General features: G+C 37.4%; 1 protein-coding gene across 1 annotated transcript in view; it reads left to right on the forward strand.

Moving 5' to 3' along the window:
* Positions 1 to 289: 289 nt before the first annotated feature.
* The window catches only part of LOC150088169 (uncharacterized), a 311939-nt gene continuing 292039 nt past the window's right edge, over positions 290 to 20189 (forward strand). Inside the window, exon 1 of the mRNA XM_090370054.1 lies at positions 290 to 394. The gene's annotated coding sequence lies outside the window, so the exon portion shown is untranslated. The remainder of the gene's footprint in view (positions 395 to 20189) is intronic.

Raw genomic sequence — 20189 nt, forward strand, 5'->3', positions numbered from 1 at the left:
GAACATATTTCAATCTGTTAAGTTATTTTCCCTTCATGGCGGAAACGTTGGCACTTGTTTGTACACACCGAATGTTGGAAGATACGAACATGATATTATGCAAAGCATTTAGCATAGTTTATTCCGAATTTAGCGATTTTTAAGTATGGAAATAAAATAAATCCTTGCTGTTTGAGTACGTGAGAGCGAGAACGCGGCGCATTGCACCACATCCTGTCCTCATTCTTAGATGATTATGCTGGTGGGGGGGATAAAATTCTAAAATAGCGTTGTCACGTGACGTAGAGAGCGGGCTAATTTACATAGGAGGTTGAACAAAGTTGGATGGAAGGTTCTTGGGGCAAAGCGGATATTTACTTTTCTGAAAAAAAGGAAAGCATATAATAAAACAAAGGTAGGTGGCGTAGCTACTTTTTTTCAAATCAATAGCCTTTAACCTATTAATTCTTTAAAAAATGCGATTTACTCATGCAAACTATAGTAAGTGGGAATTAAACCTAAACGTGCAAGTCGTGCATGTTGCCTTTTGTTACTCGTAGATTGTAAGGTTTCTAGCTGTATGGTAACTTTGCGATTATTGTGTTTGTAACGTGACCCATTGGACTGTGACAAAATTATTATTTGTAGATAAATGTGACAAGTTTTACACCCATTGATAGAGAGGCGCGTTTTTTTTTTTTTACAAAACGTTACGTATATGAAAGGTGGCGCATTTTGTAAGTAGCACCTGGTGATTCATCCGCAACTCTTAGTGATTTCGTGAACGTCGGCATCCCGGTGGATGTTGATGAAAGATGGAGGATGATTTTTTTTAACCTTCTGTAAAAAAAAAAAAAAAAAAAGAAAAGAAAAAAAAAAAAAGAGACATACAAAATAAAGAATATTCCCTTCTTAAGGAGACTTATATTTAACAAGATGGGAAGAATATCAGAGTATTTAACCATAGAGGTTTGTGTATAAAATGTCCAGTATGTATATTTCAGTATTTATTTATTAAAGTGGGTAGAATTTTATTTTTAAAAATAATGACAGTGAAGCATGTTTGTTTAAAACCGCATATAAATTAAATTAGTTTAATCCGTATATCAATCTTTGTAAAGGACTAGGTTTACACATGCAAATGTGAATGCCAGTTATGGTGAAATTTCATGTTCTCTGATAAGAAATTGAATACCATACACAACTCAAATTGGTATTATAAATACTGACTCAATAAAAAATGAAACAGAATAACTTATTCCAAGTTTTACTTGTTTACTTTAATTGTATATTTTGTAGACTTTGTGGCATGAAATGTATTATACTTTGAGAATGAATCAGAACAAATAGGTTCTAATGTAGTAAAATAATTTTAAAAAAATATGCCATTTAATCATGGCTGGATTTACATATAAGCTAAACAAGCTACAGCTTAGGGCCCTCACATTACAAGGGGCCTTGCTCCATCTTAAGAAAATCCTCTTTTAATATTGTCACAGGTGAACAATATTTAAAAAAAAGTTATAGCTTATGGCTGCAATAAGTTTAAATCTGGCCTTGCATTTAATATTTGATAAGATAAATTGATTCCTCCAGTCCATATGTGTCGAGAAAATGATTATGACGCTTTCTAATTTTAGTAAATAAATTTGATGAATTTGAGGTTCTGGTCAAGACATCAAATGCAGACATTGCTGGGATACCAGCAATTTCTACATATGTCACTCCAGTATATGGGATACAGAATTGAATATGGGGAGTACAATGTATACAGACAGGATAGGAGGCATGAGGGATTAGGCTCTTAGTTAAGAAGCACATAAAAATCTAAGGCAGTGCATCCAGTTGACATGGGTGGCCAGTACAATATTATTTTTTTTTTATGTCATAGTCAATGTTTGCACTTGCAAACTGACACATGCAGTTCTTTATTTCAGCATGCGTCAGGCACATTTTTTTAGAACTATTTCACCCAACAGATATCTGTGGATAAGGTGGCTTAGTCCCTTGGCATCTGAGTCCTGTCTCACACAAATTGGGGGACTTACTTAAGTTCATTTTCATGAGTTTGAGTTGATCAGTCCCAAATGGAAGGATTTTCCCCTGGTAGTTAATGTTAATTTGTTTTTTTTTTTCTGCAAACAGACCACTTGCCCATAAGCACATGCAGAGCTGGCCTGCCCATTATGCAAACCTAGGCAGTCACCTAGGGCACAAAGGTCCTAGGGGCACATTCCAGCCAAATGGGTGGGAATAGGTAAGCTTGTTGGTAGGAAGGTGATGGATAGATAGGCAGATGGATGATACAGAATAAAGCTGGGGTGCAGATTTTAAGTTTCTCTTAGGGCGCATGAAACCCTTGCACCAGCTCTGAGCACATGCAGCTACTGATGCGAACATATAGTTATGACTTGCTGACTATAGTTATATGGTTATGAATTGCAGAAAACAACTGTCACTTTTACCCAACATTACCATCATGTGCATCATAAAGGAAGTAACAATATATTTCTTAAATCAAAGTCTACTGAAAAATAACTGATGCAGTGGAAAGAAGTAGGGGAGAGGGAAGGAAGGTATCAACAAATTCCCACAAAATGATTAATGGTCAAACAAACATGTAAATACTTGGTCTGTCAAAACCCCAGTCACCGAAGGGTTAAGTAGATATATTAATGAATTATTAGCATAGTGATATTTGCAAATTTCTCTCTTACTGTTCTGCTATACCTTGTAACCATGCAAGTCTTTATATTGAATGATTGTGTTTGAAAGGCTGATTTGTACAGGGTGGCCACTGAAAGACTGAAGGGTTTGAAAAAGTCATAACTTGTTCATTTTAAATCTGTTTTATTTTCTTTTTTTAAAGATTATAGAGCATCCTTGGAGATTAAAATGGCTACGTATGATGTCTAGCAACAAGTAAAACTCATTGGGTTTTCCTATTCCAGTGAATTATTGAAACTTAGAGAAAATACTGGCAACATTTTAAAGTCTTCCTAGCGATAACATGATTCGGAACCTAATCGCCCGGTTTGAAAGAACTGGATCAGTCGGCGTTCTTCCGGGAAGAGGTCCTGTGCGCACTGAAGCAGCGGTGGAAGCTGTATGGCAGAGTGTCCTTGAGGATCCATCTGCCTCTACCCATCGTCGCTCTGCTCAACTAGGCATCGCCAGAACATCGCTTCAGAAGATTCTGAAAGGATGGTCAGTCTTTCAGTGGCCACATTTTAATCTCCAAGGGATGCTCTATAACCTGTAAAAAAAAGAAAATAAAAAAGATTAAAAATGAACAAGTTACGACTTTTTTAAACCCTTCAGTCTTTCAGTGGCCACCTTATATTAATGAAGTAATTAGTTTGTGCTTATTACGATCAGTTATTGAAATAGCCAACTGCAAGAATACAACAATTTTATTTTTCTCAATCCATTCAAAGCCTTAAAAGCCTCAATGCCATTCAAAGCCTTAAAATGCTTTGAATGGCATTGAGCAAACTCAGTGCTGATGGGATTCTTCTTCTTCTTGCTCAGATTATTCACATGAGGGGACATAAATTCAAATTGAGGAAGGATGGTTGCAGAATAGATGTGCAAAGGTTTGCCTTCAGCCAATGGGAGGTTAATTGTTGAAACTGGCTTCCATCTGTTGTTGTGGAAATGGATAGTTCGAATAAATTAAAAAATTCAAGGAAGAATTAAACAAATTATTGGAGTAGATGGTATTAGGTGAAATGGATTGTTTTTTTTTTTGTTTTTTTTTGGCTGATCCTGTATAAGCTTGCTTCCTTGCATCATTTGCCACTATTAATTAATATTAATACTAATACTGATAACCAATTATGATTCTTGATTGCAACCCTCACCAGTGTTCACTCCTCTATGTAGCAATTTTCTGACACATCAAATACCACCTCAATAGCATCAGCAAATATTCTTACACCACTTCTATTTAAGCATATCCCATTCCTGTAAAAAACACTCTCCTGTTAACAAGCAGAGGCTGAGAATTATTCTCATTCTGTATCCAGCCTACAAAAACTGTTTTGGGGTGTACTCTCAAAAAATAAGGTTTATTGGCTCTTTTCCATAATTCCCATCATAGCCTCAAAGGCCATTATTTCTAATGCATGGGAGAATGACAGAGCTCTGTGCTGTAGACTAAACATAGTTTTGACCACTTCAGGCCTCCTATATGCAAAGTGGTGTGGTGTGGTGTGGCACTGGGTAAAGAGAGCGATCTGCCACCTAGTATTGCTTGCTGATCCAGATGAACCGCCATTCCTCTGTGTGAGGTGGATGCTTAACTTTGATTTCTGCTTACTTTGGGTCACCTGTAGTACATGTGGTGCAGTGTTTCTGATCTTGATCTTAAGAGTTGTGTCCAGGGTTGCAAATAGTTCCACCATAATGAGGGGAGTTTGAAAAGTTCATGGCCTGAATATGAAAAGGTAGTGGTACAGCATCAAGAATTTCTGTACTTAATGTATAATACTTAAACCTAGTTTCATACAGCTTCAGTAATGTGTCTTTTTAATTACTTGTTCTTAAGTCAAAGTTGTGTGAATGAGGAATGATGGACAAAATCAGTCACCATGCATTCATCTGACATTTGGTATAAAAAGCGACTGACACCAAAGGCAATTCATGAGGATATGGTTAGATCATTTGGGGAGGATGCCTCTTCCTATCCATAGTTAAGAAGAGGGCAGCAGAATTTAAATGAGGGGGGGGGAAGGAGCCTGGAAGATGACCTTGTTGCAGAAGACCTGCAATGTGATTTACTCCAGAAGTTTTTGACAGTGTACATGATCTGGTGATAATTGATCGACATGTGATTGATACAATGCCAGCATCTTGAGCATCTGTCTGAATGTGCATACCACATAATGACAGGTTCTTTCTATGAAAATGGTGTCAGCACAATGGGTCCCAAAGTTGACAGCAGATCAAAAAAAAAAAAAAGCACAAGAATTGTGAAGTCAAGTGAAATTTGCATTATTTTCAAGCAGAGCCATCAAATTTCCTTGCAAAGTTTGTGATCATAGATGAGATGTGAATTTATCACTTGCAACCAGAAACAAAGGAGCAGTTCAAATAGTGGAAATACTGCTCCCCCCCCCACAAAAAAAAAGAAAGTCAAGCTGAATCCTTCTGCTTGCAAAGTGATGGCATTGGTTTTTTGTGATTCAGATGGAGTGTTGCCAGTACACTACCTTCTAAAGGCCAGACAGCCACAGGAGCATATTACGCATGCTGTGTAAGGGTTTTTATGAAACATCAAAGACAAATGCCGAGAGAAAACTCAGCAAAGGAGTCCTATTCCACAAGGACAAACATGCCTGTTCACAAATTTCTCATTGCCATGGCTGTAGTGCATGAGTGTGGCTTTGGAATTTTGTACTATCCTGCATATTCACCAGATCTAGCACTATTGGACTTTTACCTATTTCATAATTTTTGAAAAAATAAAAAAACACTTGGCTGGCATCCATTTTCCTACCAACAGTGACATTGTTGCTGCAGTGGATGCACTCCTGGATGTCCAAGGGAAAACTTTCTTCACAGCTGAATTCAGTAACATTGGTTGCAAAAGTGTATTGCCTCCAAAGGGGACCATGTTTAAAAGTAAGATGTTACCAGATCCTCAAATAAACCCTTCATACTGAAGCTATGAACTTTTCAAATGCTACTCCTATGAGAGTGCGAGCAGAGAATTTGAATATCAGAGAACACCGGGATTTTGACAAAATTCTGTCCACTTTATTTATGAGTAGAACTTGAACATTGGTACCATCAACATTTTAAATTCCCAGGTAGCAACTTTTGCTATCATACTTCAAAGAATATCTGCAATCAGCCTTGGCAATAGCATGTTAGAAAACCAGTGATGGAGAAAATCAGGCAAATACTGATTGTCTGATAGAAGAAATTGCTAGTAAATGGACCTGAGCATAGGATCATTCTTAGTACTTGTTATAGGTGCATATCTACAGGAAAGATGAAAAGTTATTGTTGTTGACGCTATTGTCAGGGAGATGGGGAATATACTATGCAAGAAGAATAGGTGGAACAGGACCAGTGTATGTCTGCCATGGGCAAAAGTTGATGATGTTGTAGAGCAGATATCATCTTTTAAGGGCACAAAAGGTGATATTGTTGTATACGTTGGAACTAATGACATTGAGAAACAGATCTGCAGATTTACTCAACAAGTACAGGTCAATGTTGAAAAAAAGTCACGATTTAGGGTTGAATGTGAAAGTGTCTGTAACATGATAGGAGGGAGTATATGACGAGAGCCTTGTCGATCAATTTGGCCCCGGAGAGATTGTGCAAGGCTCCAGGGGTAGAATTTTTTTCAGCCTGGTCTGTGCTTGTTGATAGGAGAGATTGCTTCTACAGGGATGGGGTATGCTTAAATAGAAAGGGTGCAAGAATATTTGCTGATGGTATCGAGGCAGTGTTAGGTGGGTTGGAAACCTGGGGGATACAGAGACTAAAAGGTTAACAGAGGCCGTAGGCAGAGGCAAAAGTGATTCTTGCACTGCTTCCATTAGAATGAGCAGCAGCATGGAAAGCAAGGCAATGGCGATTTACAGGACTGTTGGGAGTCATGGTGGAACAAATAAATACATGGGCTGAGTTAGGGTAGTAACTAAGAGTAGAAACAGGTGCACGTATACTTGCATGTACACCAATGCTAGGAGTATAGTTAATAAATTTGATGAGCTTGAAGTGTTAGTCAAGACATCAAAGGCAGATATTGTTGGGATATCAGAGACATGGTGTCACACTGATATAAGCAGTGCACAATTGGAATTTGGAGAGTAGAATGTGTACAGAAAGGATAGACAGGACAGGAAGAGAGGAGGGGGTTATGCTGTTAGTTAAGAAACACATAAAATCTAAGGAAGTGTATCCAATTTATGTTGGTGGACAATGCAAAGTTGAGTCTGTTTGGTGTGTCTTAAGCATTGGAAAAGGGAAAATGAGAGTAGGTGTGTATTTTAGGTCTAATGAATCTGATGAGTATAATGAACAATTGGGTAGAGAAATCGTGTGCCAGTAAATCAGAATGTCTTATAATGGGGGATTATAACTTTCCAGATATTGACTGGAACTTGTGGGTTGGTCACTTGCACACTAGCAAGAGTTTTTTGGATTTATTGGACAACTGTTTTTTACAGCACCATGTTCGAGAGGCAGCCAGAGACAGTAATACTCTTGATCTCATAATCAGCAGTGATTATTCACGCATTAAGAATTTTCAGATAAAGGAACCACTGGGTGACAGCGATCACAATGTACTGATATGGAAATTACTTAAAGATATAACTACCATCAAGGCTAAAGGGAAGGGCTTTTGCATTCGTAAAGGTGACTGGTCTGAGACAGTTTTTAAATTCTGTACAGTTGGATCAACTGATGATGTTACCAACATTGAAATCTAAATGCCTTCAGAGACTTAATCTAGGAGGCTACTAGGCTTTTCATTCCAACTAAGAGATACTGTTCAAAGTTCAGGCCTAAATGAATGATAAAGAATTAATGAGGTTCGTGGCAGAGAAAAAAAATGTATGGAATGCATAAAAATTATCAGGTGACACAGAAGACTGGCAGATATAAGTTTGTCTGTTAACAAGTCACAAAGGGGGTTAGGGAGGTGAAGGCAGATTACGAGAAATCTTTGCCAAAGGATGTAAAGAAAAACAGCAAAGAGTTCTTTACTTATGTAAACTCTAGAAGGAAAGGGATGAATCAGATTGGACCACTTACCATACATGGGTTGACTATTGATGATCATGCTCAGGTAGCTGATAAACTGAATGAGTATTTTGCATCTACATTCACACATGACGAGTTATTCAATGAGGGTAATGCCAGAAGTTTATCAAACTCTAACAGGGAGCTAAGTGATTTTGTGATAACTGAGAGCAAAGTGGGAGAGAAATTGTTTAAGTTAAACATAAGGAAGGCACCTGGTGTGGACAGGATCTATCCAGTTATATAAATGAGGCAGCAAAGGAAATAAGCAAACCCTTATCCCTAATTATGAGAGCTTCCTCGGACTCAGAGGAGGTCCACATGGACTGGAGGTGTGCAAATGTATCACCAATCCACAAAGGGAGTTCAAAAGGTGACACAAGTCACTATACACCTGTTAGTTTAACTTAATGGAGTCACTGGTTAAAGAAGCATTGCAGGATCATATAGACAAGACTGCAGTAATAGTTAAGACAGCATGTGTTTGTTAAAGAGAGGTCTTGTCTGACCAATTTGATTGGATACTATGATATGGTTACAAAGGAACTGAATGTTAAAAATAATTTTGATTTCACATATTTGGATTTCAGGTAAGCTTTTGATACTGTTGCACATGGAAGACTGCTGTACAAATTGGAGAGGTATGGCATTAAGAGTAAGTTACTACAATGGATAAAGGGATGGCTGAGTGGGAGATGACAAAGAGTGGTAATCAGTGGACAAATGTGATTAGTGGAGTTCCCCAGGGTTTGCTGCTGGGCCCCTTGTTGTTTTATGTATTCATCAGTGATATTGATGAAGGTATATCAGGATTAATGTCCAAGTTTGCAGGTGATACAAAGGTTGTCAGGGTTGTTAACGACAATAAAGACAGTATGCTACTCCAACTGGATCTAGATAAGTTGGGCAAATGGGCTGAGAAGTGTCAACTGAAGTTTAACATTGAGAAATGCAAAGTATGTATTGTATATGGGTAGCAATAACCAAAGAGAGATGTATCAACTGTGTGGTAGTACACTCAGGGAAGTGGAAAGTGAAAAAGACGTGGGGGGTAATTGTACATTGAAATATGAAGTTTGTTGAGCCGTGCAGGCAGACTGCCAGGATAGGTCATGGAGTCTTGTCAATGATATATTTGAATTTTGCTAGCATGGACAGGGAGTTGATTATCCCGTTGTACAAGGCAATGGTCAGGCCACACCTAGAGTACTGTGTACAGGTCTGGAGGCTTCATTTTAGCTTCTGTTCATCTTCATTTTAGGAAGATTGGTTTGGTTTGGTTTTTTTTTTTTAGGAGCATTAGCAACTAAGGCCATATTGCTCCGGGATATGCAGTGGTCATTCCCTGACCTTTCCACATCCTCCGTATTTGGTGGCGACGGGCTCGAACCCCGGTCTAATCAAGAAGCCTGTGCTATGCACCGCTGCTCCTTCCCACCTGGCTACGGAGGCGCCTCATTTTAGGAAGATGAACAAGTACAAAGAAGGGCAACAAGATTGGTAAGGGGAACAAAGGGGTGCTCTTACCAAGAAAGGCTTAAAATTCTGCAGATTACAGCGTCTGGAGAGTTAGCACATGCGAGGTGATCTAATTAAGGTGTATAAGGCCTTGAATGGGTAGAGGTAGGCTGAATGCTGATGGGATTCTTCCTCTTGCTCAGATTAAGAACCTGAGTGGGCATAGATTCAAATTTATGAAAGACAGTTGTAGAATACAACTGTCTTTCATAAATTTGGAAATTTGCGGAAATTTGCCTTTAGCCAGCGGGTGATTGGTTGGTGGAACAGACTTCCATCCCTTGTGGTGGAGGTTGATAGCCTAAATAAGTTTAAGGCTCAGCTGGACAGGTATTTTGAACGAACAGAGGGGTGAAGTGGAAGTGGGTTTTTTTTTTTTTTTTGGCTGATGCTGCATAAGCTTGCTTTCTTGCATCAAATGCCTCTACTAATGCTAATGCTAATAGATGTGTGGAAATTTGCCTTTAGCCAGCGGGTGGTTGATTGGTGGAACAGACTTCCATCTTTTGTTGTGGAAGTTGTTAGCCTATATAAATGTAAGACTGAGGTGGACAGGCATTTGGATTGAATGGAGGGGTGAAATGGGAGGGGTTTTTTTTTTTTTTTTTTTTGGTTCGTTATTTCGTTATTTGGTTTTTAGGAGCATTAGCAACTAAGGCCATATTGCTCCGGGATATGCGGTGGTCATTCCTTGACCTTTCCGCATACTCCGTATTTGGTGGTGACGGGCTCGAACCCCGGTCTAATCAAGAAGCATGTGCTACGCACTGCTGCTCCTTCCCACCTGGCTACGGAGGCGCCCTTTTTTTTTTTTTTTTTTTTGGATGGTGCTGCATAAGCTTACTTTCTGCATCATATGCCTCTACTAATGCTAATATATAGGAAGGCCTAATGGCAGACAAGTTATGCTAAAATTCCTGTTACAGTAAAATCTCATTAATACAAATTCGGTTTATACAAAGTACTGATTAATATGAAGCATATACCATTCTCATGTGAAAGGATAGGCTTTTCTATGTAAATATATTCATTTTTTACAACATACGTTCGGTTAATATGTATTACAAAGTTCGTTTTCACCCCTGTGTAACATTGTTATTTTGTACGTTCAATACAAATCTTGGCACTGCTTGTCAATTATTGCTCCTATTATTGCCTCTGGCCACCCAGTTCCCTGCTTCCTGAAGGATGGCACTGATTCTTAGAAATTACTTGTGTGTAAACAAAACCAGTTTATTGTAGCTACAACCTAAGTACACTCTGAGAAACATCATTCTGAAAGATGAGATGTGAAATTAACAAAAGAATAAAAACTTTTCTAAGTTGTTTACATACATTCCTTGGTCTCTCCACAGTTTAATGTCAGTTGTAATTGTTATGCCATTTCAAAGAGTCTTTGCTACAGTATACAGTAATCTTTTTTTTTGTGCCATTTTATTTGAACTGATGTCATTTTCAGAACTAGTCTTTAAATTAATTTAAAGTTTGTTTATATTAAATGTCATCCAGTAGTGTTATGGTTACAAAACATAAACTGACGGAATTTAGCCTGGAAATTAAACTGAAAATTATACAAGAGGCTGATAGGATAGAACTTAGCAAAATGGACATTACAAAGGAATACAACATCCCATTACTTACTTTATCTACAATACTGAAAAATCAAAAAAAAAAAACCTTTAAGTGAATGACAATGGAGCATCATTAAAAAAATAATAAAAAAATAACGAAACAAATTCCTGGTTCAAAACACGAGGAGCTTGAAACAAAACATTTCAAGCATTTGTTGGTACAGCTTGCTGTACCAACAAATGTGTGCATCTGATTTGCAAATATCAGGTCCGATTTTGCAAGAAAAGGCAAATTATATAGCTCAGTAACATGGAATTAGGGACTTCAAATGTAGTAGCTGGCTCCAAAGATTTAGATAGGAATAACTTGGTTTCGCGAAATGTTTGCGGCAAGTTTGGATTAGTCGACAGAGAAAAGGCTATTTGTTTTCTGTACAGTACATTCTTGAAAAATATGAGGATATTTTTAATCTTGTTGAGACAGGTATATTTTAAGATTTGCCACCAAACAAAACATTTGCTGTTGGAGGACAGTCTTGTCATGGTGGAAAATGAAGTAAACAAAGACTCGCTGTTCTGTTATGCTGCAATTAGATGGCAGTACAAAACTATGCCCACTTGTGATTGGTAAGTTTTTAAAGCCAAGATGTTTTAAAGAAGTTAACCAACTTCCCTGTGATTATGTGGCCAATAGAAGTGCTTGGGTTACTGTCAGAATTTTTCAGTTTTGGTTATCAAAAGTAGACAGAAGAATGGCTTCAGAAAATAGGAACATTTTGTTGATACCCTCCCATTACCACCAGTTTTATGCAGCCACTGGATAAAGGCATTATATATGACCACAAGAGGGCATAAAGATCCTGCCTCATAAGGTACTTGATCCTCAACATAGGAGGGAAGAAACAATTTGCAGCTGAACTGGAATGTCTTGTTAAGAAGATTATGGCTGTTTTCCATAATCTTCTTATTGCTTGGGACAGTATTGCATCAAGTATAATTATCAACTGCTTCAGAAAAAGAGGCTTTGGAGAGAATATCACTGAAAAATATAGTCTAGAAGATGAATGTGATATCAACATTGAGGAATGGAGAAATTTGAAGGAGCATATGGATTTTCTTGGCAAATTTGAAGCGTTTGTGAAGATGGATGATGAGGTTACTACAACAGCATTGCCAACACAAGAAAAGCTGGTGAGCACCAAGCAAAACGATGTTGTTTTTGTTACTATCATTAGTAGAGGCATACAATGCAATAAAGCAAGCTTATGTAGCATCAGGCAAAAAAAAAAAAAAAAAATTCCTCCCATTTCACCCTTCCATTCATTTTAAATGACTGTCCAGCTCAGCCTTAAATTTATTTAGGCTATAAACTTCAACAACAAAAGATGGAAGTCTGTTCCACTAATCAACTACCTGCTGGCTAAAGGGGGTTGTTGATTAGTGCACATCTCTAATGCACTAATTAGAGATGTGCACTAATGTAGAATATATGTGCAAATTTCTGCACTTCTATTCTACAACTGTCTTCCCTCAATTTAAATCTATGCCCCCTCAGGTTCTTAATCTGAGAAAGAGGAAGAATCCCATCAGCATTCAGCTTGCTCAACCCATTCAAGGCCTTATACACCTCAACCAGATCACCTCGCAGGTGCCTACTCTCCAGGCACTGCAATTTGCAGAACTTACCTTTCTCGGTAAGAGCACCCCATTTTTTCCCTCACCAATCTTGTTGCTCTTCTTTGTACTCATTAATAGCAACTCTACATCCTTTCTGAAATTAAGCCTCCAGACCTGTACACAGTACTCTAGGTGTTGCCTGACCATTTCCTTTTACAACGGGATAATCACCTCCCTGTCCCTGCTAGCAAAATTCCTATGTTTCATTGACAAGACTCCATCACCTGCCCTGGCAGCCCATCTACACTGCTCAGCAAACTTCATATTTGACTGCACAATTACCCCTAGGTCATTTTCACTTTCCACTTCCCTAAGTTTAGTACCACACAGTTGGTACGTTTCTCTTCGGTTATTGCTACCCATATGCAGTACTTTGCATTTGTCAATGTTAAACTACAGTTGCCACTGCTCAGCCCATTTCCCAAAATTGTCTAGATCCAGTTGGAGTAACATACTGTCTTTACTGTCGTTAACAACCCTGCCAACCTTTGTGTCATCTGCAAACTTGGACATTAATCCTGATATACCTTCATCGATATCACTGATGAATACACAAAACAAAAATGGGCCCAGCACCGAACCCTGAGGAACTCTGCTAATAACATTTGTCCACGAAGAGCAGTGTCCATTGATTACCACTCTCTGTCATCTCCCACTCAACCATCCCTTTATCCATTGTAGTAACTTACTCTTAATGCCATACCTCTCCAATTTGTACAGCAGTCTTCCATGTGCAACAGTATCAAAAGCTTTCCTGATATCCAAGTATATGATATCAAAATTATTTTTGGCATTCAGTTCCTTTGTGACCACATCATAGTATCCAATCAAAATGATCAGACAAGACCTCTCTTTAATAACCCCATGCTGTGTCTTAACTATTACTGCAGTCTTGTGCAGATGATCATGCAATGCTTCTCGATAAAAATACGGTTAACCAATGACTCCATTATTTTCCTGGAACACAATTTAAACTAATAAGTCTATAGTTACTTTTGAACCTTTTGACCCCCTTTATGAATTGGTGATGTGGACCATGGGGACCTCCCCCTGAGTCCAAGGAAGCTCTCTTAATTATGGCAAAGGGTTTGCTTACTTCCTTTGCTGTCTCCTTTAATGTAACTGGATAGATCCCATCCACCTCAGTGCCTTCCTTATATTTAACTTCAACAATTTCTCCTCCACTTTGCTCTCAGTTATTACAAAATTACTGAGCTCCCTGTCAGTTTGACAAACTTCTGGCATTCCTCTCATTGAATAACTTTTCACATGTGAATGTAGATGCAAAATACCCATTCAGTTTATCAGCTACCTGAGCATGATCATCAATAGTCAATCCATCTATGTTAAGTGGTCCAATCTGATTCATCCCTCGCGAACAGCAAAAGTAAAGAAGCTCGCACACTGCTATCTAAAAAAAGATGCCCAAAATGCTTTGAGCATAATAGAGAATGTGTTGGCCTGCAGTAATGTTGATAAATAAACAACTATTGTATTTGATAATGTGTTTGTGCGTAGTTAAAAATGCAAATAGGACAAAAACTGTGCAATTAACATTGGATTCTTTCTTTAAATTAGATTAATTTATTAAAAAGTTAATGGATTACATGTCTCCTTTTATATTAAGATTAATTCTTTTTACTGTGATACTAAAATATTGTATATATCAAAATATATACTGTACAATATTTCTATTTCTGTTAATTGCTTTTCGCCTAGTTTATCTTAAAAATAAAAATCTTTAAAAAGTGTATTGTTCCTATTACTATATTGTTAGACAAGGCTTTTTTTTTTTATTTTTTTGTATTTTTATTATTATTATTTAATTTTATTAATTTAAATTAATTTATTTTTGATATTATTATTATTATTATTATTATTATTCTTAGACATATAGTATGTGCAAAAAAAAAAAAAAAAATCTACATGGAAAAATTGACACTTTTGGGGGACCTCATTACTACAAACTTCTATTTCAAAACTTGAAAATTTTGGTCCTTTGAACTTTTGTATTAACGAGATTTGACTGGATTATATTAAAAAAAAAGGAAAAGGCATTATGTGAGAGTATGAACAATTGGGAATGCTAATAAGATCATTATTATCTCTTTTGCACGCCGACCGGGCTAGCCGAGTGGGTAAAGTACCTGCCCGGCAACCCAAAGGTCGCGGGTTCGATTCCCGCCTCGGGCTTGGATCAAAGTACTGCAAAAACCTTGGGAGGTGCAATATGGCCACAGAAGCCGATGCGCCAACAACTACCAAATCAAAAAAAAAATCACTCTTTTGCACCTTCTTTTTGGGAGACATTGCCACTTTTCTAGTGATCCCTTTGAACAAGAAATTGGCAATGTCTCCCACAACGAAGGTGCAAAAGAGGTAATGGTAAACTGTAGACTAATAAGTTTGACTTCTGTGGTGGCTAAGATCATTATATAGGTAAATTCCAATGCATTATTATAAACGAATGTAATATCCATTTATAAGTGGATGACATCCTCAGAATTGAAGGAATTTTAAGAAAAGAAGACTATAAAAACATTCTTGAATGTAACGCAATATCAACAAGACAGTGAAGCACAGCTCTAAGTTGTGCAGGGACTTGCTAGCAACTAAAAAACAGGAGGGGATTGGATATTGCAAATTATGGTGTGGCTACCCAGATTGCTTGACTTAAATCCAGTAGAGCTTTTTTGGGATCATCCAGATAATGAAGTCTGCCCATCTTCACAAAATTTATAAAGCTCTATAAAGTGATCTTCATAAATTTCGCAAAAACATATAATGTGTAGCAAATACTTTATAGTATTCACTAAATTATAGCAAATACTTTGTAGTGTTTTTTATATTAATCCTTGCATTGTCATAGCTGGAAGTTAAAAAAAATTAAAAACTATTGGTAAAAGCCATGATTTCAAACTTTTTAGTAGAAATATATTTTTAAAAGTTTTAAAATAATTTTTAAATTTAAAGTTTTAGAATAAGCTTTTAAGAATAAAACTTTTAAAAAAGCTTATAAGTTTTTCGCCATATTCTTTTATTATAAAAAATATTTTATTTTAAAACGTTAAATAATTATTTTATTTATATTCTTTTCAAGCCATGTTCTGCCACTTTCCCATGATTGATTCAATTTTCAGAATAAAGTGCATAACATATGGGAACCATGTCCAAGCTTTTGCAAATTTCATGTCACCTGTTAGTGATTGTTGTGTTTTGTACTGCCAGATGGTGCTATCTGAACACGGGTACAAAAAAAACTGGCAAGGAAGTCTTATAAAAAATTGGAATAAGAATTCCATGTACATGATCATTTGCTCAATGTAATTTGCTCATTTAATGAATCAGACAGTTTTTAAATTCTGTACAGTGGGATCAACTGATGATATAACCAATGTTGAATTCTAAAATGGGAAGCCTTCAGCCATTTAACTTCAATTCAGGGACTTAATTGTGGAGGCTACTAGGCTTTTCATTCCAACTAAGAAATACTGTTCAAGGTTTACGCCTAAATGGATGTAAGATGAACTAATGAGGCTCGTGGCAGAGAAGAAAAATGTATGGGATGCATATAAAGTATCAGGTGACACAGAAACCTATGGCAGATATAAACTAGTCTAATCAAGTCACAAAGGAGGTTAGACAGGCGAAGGCAGATTATGAGAAATCCTTGGCAAAGAATGCAAAGAAAAACAGCAAAGAGTTCTTTACTTATGTAAACTCTAGAAGGAAAGAGCTGAATCAGATTGGGCCACTTAAAATGGATGGGTTGACTATTGTTGATCATGTTCAGGTATCTAATAAACTGAATGAGTATTTTGCATCTACATTCACACATGAGAAGTTATTCAATGAGGGGAGTGCCAGAACTTTTATCAAACTTTAATAGGGAACTAAGTGATTTTGTAATAGCTGAGAGCAAATTGAAGGAGAATTGTTGAAGTTAACATGACATCTATTTAGGCCTAAATGGATGTCAGATGAACTAATGAGACATATGGCAGAGAAGAAAAATGCATGGGATACATATAAATTAATGGGTGACATTGAAGCCTATGATAGATATAAGATGGTCTGTAACCAAGTCCCAAAGGAGATTAGGCAGGCAAAGTTAGATTATGAGAAATCCTTGGCGAAGGATGCAAAGAAAAACAGAAACGGTTCTTTACCTATGTAAACTCTAGAAGGAAAGGGATGAATCAGATTGGTCCATTGGATATTGATGTTTCAACAGTTGAGGTTGGCTAACAAACTAAACAAGTATTTTGCATCTACATTCACACGTGAGATGTTATTCAGGAAGGGGAATGCCAGAGGTGAAGTAAACTCTGGTAGATGATTTTGTAATAACTGAGAGGAAAGTGGAGGAGAAATTGTTGAGGATAAACAAAAAAAAGGCACTCGGGGTGGATGGGATCTATCCAGTTTTATTAAAGGAGGCATCAAAGGAAGTAAGCAAACCCTTAGCCATAATTATGAGAGCTTCTTTGGACTCAGGGGAGGTACCCATAGACTGGAGATGTGCAAATGTGACCCCAATTCACAAAGGAGGATCAAAGGCTGACACAAGTAATTATAGATTTGTGAGTTTAACTTCTGTACCAGGAAAATTAATGGAGGCACTGGTTAAAGAAGCACTGCAGGATCGTCTAGATCGGTTATAGCTCGGACACAGTATTGTTTTGTTAAGGGAAAGTCTTGCCTGACCAATTTGATTGGATACTATAATGCAGTCACAAAAGAACTGGATGCAGAGAATAACTTTGATATTATATATTTGGATCTTAAAAAGGCTTTTGATACTGTTGCACATGGAAGACTGCTGCACAAATTGGAGCAGTGTGGCATTGGAGACAAATTGCTGCTATGGATAAAGAGAAGACAGAGAGTTGTAATCAATGGACACTGCTCATCGTGGAGTTCCTCAGGGTTCAGTGTTGGGTCTATTGTTGTTTTCTGTATTTATAAATGATATTGATGATGGTATATCAAGCTTAATGTCCCAGTTTGCAGACGATACAAAGGTTGGCAGGGTTGTTAAGGACACTACTGATGCTATGCTGCTGTAACAGGATCTGGAAAGATTGAGCAGATGGGCTGAGAGGTGGCAAATGAAGTTTAACATTGACAAATGTAAAGTACTACATATGGGAAACAGTAACCCCAGAGCAACGTATCAACTCTGTTGTACTACACCGACAGTGGTAGAGAATGGAAAGGACCTGGGGGTAATTGTGCAGGCAGATATGAAGTTCTCTGAACAGTGCAGAAGGGCTGCAAGAGTAGCTCATAGTGTCTTGTCAATGATATACAGGAATTTTTCTAGCAGGGATAAGGATATGATTATTCCCTTGTATAAGGCAATGGTCAGGCCACACCTTGGGTACTGTATACAGGTCTGGAGGCTTCATTTCAAGGATGTAGAGCTGCCGGAATGAGTACAGAGAAGGGCAACAAGATTAGTGAATGGAACAAAGGGTTGCTCTTACGGAGAAAGGCTTAAATTTTGCAAATTACAGTGTCTGGAGACTAGGCACCAGCGAGGTGATCCGATAGAGGTGTATAAAGCCTTGAATGGTTTGAGCATGCTCAATGCCGATGGGATTCTTCTTGTTGCTCAGAATAATCACCTGAGAGGGCATAAATTCAAATTGAGGAAAGACAGATGTAGAATAGATGTGCGGAAATTTGCCTTTAGCCAGCGGGTAGTTGGTTTATGGAACAGACTTCCATCCCTTGTTGTGGAAGTCGATAGCCTAAATAAATTTAAGGCTCAGCTGGACAGGCATTTCGAATGAACGGAGGGGTGAAATGGGAGTGGTGTGTTTTTTTTTTTTTTTTGGCTGATGCTGCATAAATGTATTAAAGGAGGCAGCAAATGAAGTTAGCAAACCCTTAGCCATAATTATGAGAACTTCCTTGGACTCACAGGAGGTCCCCATGGACTGGAGGTGTGCAAATGTATCACCAATTCACAAAGGGCTTTCAAAAAGTGTCACAAGTAACTATAGACCTGTTAGTTTAACTTGTGTTTTCGGGAAAATAATGGAATTACTGGTTAAAGAAGCCTTGCAGGATCATCTAGACAAGACTCCAGTAATAGTTAAGATGCAGCATGGGTTTGTTAATGGGAGGTCTTGTCTGACCAGTTTGATTGGATACTATGATATGGTTACAAACGAACTGAATGCCAAAAATAAATTTGATACCCTATACTTGGATTTCAGGGAAGCTTTTGATACTGTTGCACATGGAAGACTGCTGTGCAAATTGGAGATGTATGGCAATAAGGGTAAGTTGCTACAATGGATAAAGGGATGGTTCAGTGGGAGACGACAAAGAGTGGTAATCAATGGACACTGCTCTTCGTGGACAAATTTGTTATTAGTGGAGTTCCCCATGGTTCAGTATTGGGGCCATTGTTGTTTTTTATATTTATCAATGATATTGATGAAGGTATATCAGGATTAATGTCCAAGTTTGCAGATGATACAAAGGTTGGCAGGGTTGTTAATGACAGTAAAGACAGTATGCTACTCCAACTGGATCTAGATAAGTTGGGCAAATGCACTGAGAAGTGGCAACTGAAGTTTAACATTGGCAAATGCAAAGTACTACATATGGATAGCAATAACCGAAGAGAAATGTACCAATTGTGCAATCAAATATTAAGTTTGCTGAACAGTGTAAATTTTAAATCGAAGTCATTAATAGTTTCATGTGTATATTTTATTTTCTTAACATATTTTGAAGTTTAGGTTCATTGAAAATTTGCAGGTTTGAAAAAATTTGCATTTTTAAATGTTCAGGTTTTTTATTGAAATAATAAAAAATTGCATTTAATTGTATTATAACCCATTATTGAAATGTAAACCATTGGTATATTCGAAGCAGAATTCAAAAACACACACTGTTTCTAAAGAAATTAAAAAAAAAAAAAAAAAAGTGGATGGAGATATTCAGTACTAGATCAGAGTATTGTATTTAATAGTATGGTAGTATTTATTTAGTTTGTAAGGTGATTTGATTGCTGAAATCATATTGCACTATTTATATCTCATTTAAAAAAAAAAAACAGACAATTGCAACATCCATAGTGGAGGAAACATTTGAACCTGCCACCTTTTATTTCTTAGCAAGTATGTTACACACTGGACAAATGCTGCAGTATGGGTTAAGCTTTTTATAATGTTGCACATGGAAGACCGCTTTACAAATTGGAGCAGTATGGCAGTAAGGGAAATTTGCTGCAATGGATAAAGGGATGGTTGAGTGGGAGACAGGAGAGAGTGGTAATAAATGGACACTGTGTGGACTAAGTGGAATCTGTCCAGTTATATTGAAGGAGGCAGCGAGGGAAATTAGCAAACACTTAGCTGTACTTATGAGAGCATCCTTAGATTCAGGCGAAGTCCCCATGGACTGGAGGCATGTAAATGTATCCTCAATTCACAAAGGGGATTCAAAGGTGGCAGAAGTAACTATAGACTTGTTTGTTTAACTTGTGTTCCAGGGAAAATAATCAAGTCACTGGTTAGAGAAGCATTGCTAGATCACCTAGACAAGACTGCAGTAATAGTTCAGACACAGCATGGGTTTGTTAAGGGGAAGTCTTGTCTGACCAAATTGATTGCATACTAGGATGTGGTAACAAAGGAACTGGATGCAAAAATAATTCTG

Source organism: Mastigoproctus giganteus, chromosome 3, assembly GCF_048544385.1.
Source record: "Mastigoproctus giganteus isolate SK-2022 chromosome 3, ASM4854438v1, whole genome shotgun sequence".
In the NCBI taxonomy this organism is placed as follows: domain Eukaryota; kingdom Metazoa; phylum Arthropoda; class Arachnida; order Uropygi; family Thelyphonidae; genus Mastigoproctus; species Mastigoproctus giganteus.